This window comes from Balaenoptera borealis, assembly GCF_965194805.1.
Source record: "Balaenoptera borealis genome assembly, chromosome: 8".
Lineage (NCBI taxonomy): Eukaryota > Metazoa > Chordata > Mammalia > Artiodactyla > Balaenopteridae > Balaenoptera > Balaenoptera borealis.
This window is the reverse complement of record NC_138865.1, coordinates 40,730,853-40,736,874: the sequence shown is the minus strand read 5'-3', so window position 1 is coordinate 40,736,874 and position 6,022 is coordinate 40,730,853. Positions and strand designations below refer to the sequence as shown.

The 6,022-nt window shown below is 43.9% G+C and overlaps 1 protein-coding gene across 4 annotated transcripts in view; it reads right to left on the bottom strand.

Annotated features, from left to right (window-relative positions):
- The window catches only part of FRMD3 (FERM domain containing 3), a 380,805-nt gene that overhangs the window by 283,674 nt on the left and 91,109 nt on the right, over positions 1-6,022 (bottom strand). The gene's annotated exons all lie outside the window — the stretch shown is intronic.

The window sequence follows — 6,022 nt, the reverse complement described above, 5'->3', positions numbered from 1 at the left end:
CCCTCTCCCCTCGCTCCTCCAACCCCTCTTGTTCGTCAGATACACCATGCTCCCTTCTGCTTTGAGGCCTTTGAACCTCTTCTCTTTTCCTGGAATGTTCTTCTCCCAGATACTCACTTGGCTCCCCCTCACTTCCTCTAGGCCTCTGCTCAAACACCACCTTATCAGAGAGACCTTCCCAGCCACGCTAGAAAGAACACTGCCTCATCCCTATTCCAACTCACTCTCATCCCGATTCCACCTCACTCTCTCATCCCTATTCCACCTCACTCTCTCATCCTTATTCCATCTCACTCTCTCATCCCTATTCCATCTCACTCTCTCACCCCTATTCCATCTCACTCTCTCATCCCTATTCCACCTCACTCTCTCACCCCTATTCCACCTCACTCTCTCATCCTTATTCCATCTCACTCTCTCATCCCTATTCCATCTCACTCTCTCATCCTTATTCCATTTCACTCTCTCATCCCTATTCCATCTCACTCTCTCATCCCTATTCCACCTCACTCTCTCATCCCTATTCCACCTCACTCTCTCACCCCTATTCCACCTCACTCTCTCATCCCTATTCCACCTCACTCTCTCATCCCCCTGACCCAACTGAACTTTTCTACATAGAATTCATCACCACCTTTCCTAATTTTTATTTGTATTACTGTTTGCTTATTGCCAGATTCTTCCCACTAGAATAGAAGCTCCACAAACTTGTACTGTCTTGTTCACTGCTACATCCGCAGATCCTCTCACAGGACCTTGCACAGTAAATATTTGATGAGTGAATGAATGAATGAATGAGTGACAGGAAGTCTTCTAGGCGATGTTGTGTTGTCAGATTAGGTCAGCTAGAGTCAGACAACAAACAACGTTGGGTTCAGGAGACCCCAGTACAGTGGGATGTCAGAGTTGCTATAGAAAGTTCAAAGACATACTTTCCTTATTCATTCTTTCAGCAAACAATTTCCACACATCTGCTCTGTGCCTGGTGTCTATTCCTATCATGAGAATTTCTTCTACACAGAAAGAGAGCATCCCCCCATACAATAATGCACCATGAAAGGGGTATTTTACAATGATTCTTGTAGAAGCAATGGAAGAGTCTAGAAATATCCATGCTACTGGGAAATCCTGTAAAATAGAGCCTACATCTAGGAACAGGTGAGAAAGCTCAGAATTGCTAACTTGGGAGGCTGCCTTCTCTCTTGCTTTTTCCAGCCTACCTATTTCCTCAGTTTACCTACTGGTGTGTCTTCTTGGGCTCCTTAATTTAGAATGTGTCCACAAGGAGGAACTTCCCCCTCCAGTCAAATCAGAAAGTGCTCAAGAAGGACATGGAGGCTGTGTGAGCCCCAGTGGTGACCTGGGAGTGTTCTAAGATTAGCCAAGCACTGAGGCCACCAGATGGGCAGCTGGGGCCATGTTGCATCGTTAAGAGGATGATGTAGATGGGAGGGGGTGTGCTGGCTGAGCAGAGGGGCAACAGGACAGGTGGCCCGAGAGAGCTGGGAGGAATGGGAGAGCCACCAAGGTCCTCCTAATAGTGATCAGATTTCCACCTCATGACTCTGCAGCTGCAAAGTGCATCTGGCCTGCGTGTTCGGCACAAGACCCGCGTGCTCAGAAAGGTCAGCTTCCAAAGCACCGGAAACTGATCTGCTCATGGTGCTGCCTGAGCACTTCATGAAGAATACTCGCAGACACAGACTTCCCTTCTCCAGGCAGATTTGACCTTGAGTTGCCTAAATGTTTACGTTCTTTCCAAGGACGTGGGAAGAAAGCGTCATGGCCCAAAAAGTTTCGTGTTTCTGCATCACAGGTTTACAGATTTAGGGAACACACGTTCTCCGTGATCCCACAGACCATGGTTGCAGAAGTGCCCGTGGGAGCCCCAGAGGCCCCACCACAAGAGCTTCTTTCTGGAACACTCAGACAGACGTCTGCTAGAGGAGTGTCATAGGGGAAGGTGGCTTGGCCACTTGAGCAAACCACACCAACTCCATAATGGCGGGCCACACAGCTAGGCCTGTGGCAGCTGCAGTGCTGGCCGCCTTGGACCTCCTGAGCTGCAGTAGGAAAACAACCACCTCACCCCTGGACAGTATGTGAATGGTCCAGGCCTGTCTTGTTCTCAAACACTTGCAACTGTTTTCCAAAAACTCCAAAAGCCCCTAAATATTTGGCTGACTCTGTGTGCTTGAGTTTGTTTTTTTTTTTTAAGTTAAAGCTAACAAAGCAGCTTGTGATGGCCAAAACCGGAAACAATGTAAATGTCCATCAACAGTGGAAAAAACAACTAAATAATATCTTCATAGAACTGACTCCCATACCTTAGTGAGAATTAAATTATAACCAAAAGCAGCAACAAGGATGAAGTTCAGAAACATAACGTTAAGCCCGAGGAGTCAGATGCAGGCAGGCAACAGAGAGCATACCACACGTGCCTCTTATGAAAAGTTATATGAAGTTCAACAATGGGTACAACTAACCTGTGGTGTTAGAAGCCAGGCTAGTGGTCACCCGCCAGGAGCAGTGCCCGAGAGGAGGCATGGGGAGGGCTTCTGAGGTGCCAGTCCGGTTGTGTTTCTGGATCTGGGCGCTGTCACCCAGTGTTCACTTTACAAAAGTGTCATGCTGTATGCCTGAATACCTTTCTATATGCATGTCATACTTCAACTGCTAAAAAAGCAGTTCATTGATTATTCTTTTGAATATTCTTAGTAAACATGCATTGAGTTTACCTTGGCCTACAAATCCCCATAGGAATGGCCCCTCCACCTCTCCCACCTTGTCTCCTACTAGTTTTCCACTTGTTCACTCTGCCTTTACCGTTCTTCTCTCAAGCCAGCCACAAACTCACCTCAGGGCCTCTGCACTGGTTGTTGCTTCTGCTTGGAATGCTCTCCCCGAAGATACCCATCCATAGGGCCTGATTTCTCACCTCCCTCACATTTTTTTATTCTAGTGCAGGGATTGACAAACTGCAGTCCATGGCCAAACTTGCTCTTCTGCCTATTTATGTAAATGAACTTTTATAAGACACAGCCATGTTCATTCCTTTATGTAATGTATAGGGCTGCTTTTGCACAGCAAAGGAAACCATTGACAAAAGGAAAAGACAACCTACTGAATGGGAGAAAATATTTCCAAATGATATGACTGATAAGGGGTTAATACCCAACATATATAAATAGCTCAACATCAAATAACTCAACATCAAAAAAACAAACAACCCAATTAAAAAATTGGCCGAAGAACTGAATAGACATTTTTCCAAGGAGGAAATGCAGATGGCCAACAGGCACAGGAAAAGATGCACAACATCGCTAATCATCAAGGAAATGCAAAATCAAAACCACAATAAGATATCACTTCACACCTGTCAGAATGGCTATCATCAAAAGAATACAAATAACAAACGTCGGCAAAGATGTAGCAAAAAGGGAACTCTTGTACACTGTTGGTGAGAATGTAAATTGGTGCAGCTATAGTGGAAAACAGTATGGAGGTTTCTCAAAAAACTAAAAATAGAACTACTGTATGACCCAGCAATCCCACTCCTGGGTATATATATCCAAAAAAAATTAAAAACCTAATTTGAAAAGATACACACACCCTGATGTTCGTAGCAGCGTTATTTAGTATTATTTACAATTGCCAAGATATGGAAGCAACCTAAGTGTCCATCAACAGATAAATGGATAGAGAAGATGTGATACACACACATATACACACACACAATGGAATACTACTCAGCCATAAAAAAGAATGAAATTTTGCCATTTGCAACAACATGGATGGACTTGGAGGGTATTATTCTGAGTGAAATTAGTCAGACAGAAAAAGACGAACACTGTATGACTTCACTTATATGAGTTATCTAAAAAACAGAAAGCAAAAAACTGAACTCACAGATAGAACAGATCAGTGGTTGCCAGGAGTGAGGGGTGGGAGGGGCAGGGGTGTGAAATGGGTGAAGGGGGTTCAAAAGGTACAAACTTCCAGTTATAAGATAAATAAGTCCTGGGGATGTAATGTACAGCACAATATTAAAAGGCTTTTTTTAATGGAATCCATCCCCACTCCCTCCCCCTCCCCACTTTGCCCCCACTCCCTACTTTTTATCCATTATTTTACTTTTTGGTTTTGTTTTCTGTTGTAATTTTTTTGTCTCCCCTCAGGGGAATGTAAGCTAGATGAGGGCAGAAATTTCTATGTGTTTTTTTTTCTCTAATTGTACCCCTAGCATCTCAAACAATGCCTAACACAGAGTTATAGTTCTATAAATATGTGTGGAATCAGTGAAAGAACCAAACTCAAATGATATGCCAAGTACTACACTGACCAATTTTTTTTTTCTTTTTTTTGTTTTTTTGGGTTTTTTTTAAATTAATTAATTACTTTATTTATTTTTGGCTGTGTTGGGTCTCCGTTTCTGTGCGAGGGCTCTCCCCAGCTGCGGCAAGCGGGGGCCACTCTTCATCGCGGTGCACGGGCCTCTCACTATCGCGGCCTCTCCTGCTATGGCTCAGCAGTTGTGCTTACGGGGGGGCCCAGTTGCTCCGCGGCATGTGGGATCTTCCCAGACCAGGGCTCGAACCCGTGTCCCCTGCATCGGCAGGCAGACTCTCAACCACTGTGCCACCAGGGAAGCCCTACACTGACCAATTTTATAATCATTAGCTTATTTACATTCTTTGCCTCATTTAGAGGATCTTTTCCCAGCGTGGGTAGGTCTAAGTTAAAATGAGACCTTTTAACAGGCTTCACGTCTTTTAAAAGTTCAAAGGATTAGGGGCAGCAGCAGCAGCCATGGCAGGAAAGATCCAATATTAGCAACTGACCCTTAAGAACAAGAATGAGAAGGAAGAGAAGGGGGTACTGTTATTAGGTTTGTCCACCTTAAGCCAAAATAAATCACAACGCTGAATAGCCGCTGTCAATAAGTAACCACTCCTCCAGAGCAGCTTCTTTGATTGTTGGGTCATATGGTCCTCATCCTGGGGAAAGCAGGGAGCTGATGGCAGCAGAAATCGTTGGAATTCCTGGCATGCTTCCAGAGTTATTTTCCAGTCCCTCAGTAAATCTTCATTTTCTCCCACAGGTAAACAGCCCAAGGATGGGATCTCTTGGCATTACTTCTTACAACTGCATATAAATCTACAAGTCTCTCAAGATAAGGAATTTAATTTAAAAAAAAAAACATATTTCCAAGGATTTGGGCTCTGCTTATCCATTCATTTTTGAGGACATAGGAAAGCTGGAAAACACAGTCTTTCTTCTGTGCTGCGGGCTTGACATATAGTGTCTTCATAAAAACACTTGTGACCTTAGAAACTTTCATAACTCAGCTTGCAGTTATGACAGGACAACATCTGTAACTGAATTTTAAAAGCAAATTGTTTTAAATCTTCATGTTTTTTGTGGGTCATGGGATAATTAGGAATGGCCGGGAAAGCAGAAGGCCAACTCTGAAGATGGCTAACAGAGTGAAGGCCTGGGCAGTGGTTCAGACTTGGTCTACTCCCTCCCCCAGTCCCACAGACAGAAGAGGCTCAAGGGTGAGGGGTGCCCCATGGACGTGAGGTTGCCTGAGGAGAGGAGGGTTCCAGAGACAGACACTCTCCTCGTCTGTTCCAATATTAACCCCCAGCAGAACATCCAGCTGCCTAAGTAAAAACTTTATTGTCAAGACATGGAAACAACCCAAATTCCCATCAACAGATGATTGGTTTAAGAAGGTGGAACATTACTCAGCCATAAAAAAGAATGAAATATTGCCAATTGCAGCAACATGGATGGACCTAGAGATTATCACACTAAGTGAAGTAAGTCAGACGGAGAAAGACAAATACTATGTGATATCACTTTTATGTGGAATCTAAAAAATAATACAGATGAATCTATATACAAAACAGAAACAGACTCACAGACATAGAAAACAAATTTATGGTGACCAAAGGGAAAAGGAAGCGGGGAGGGGAAATTAGGAATATGAGTTAACAGATACACATTACTATACATA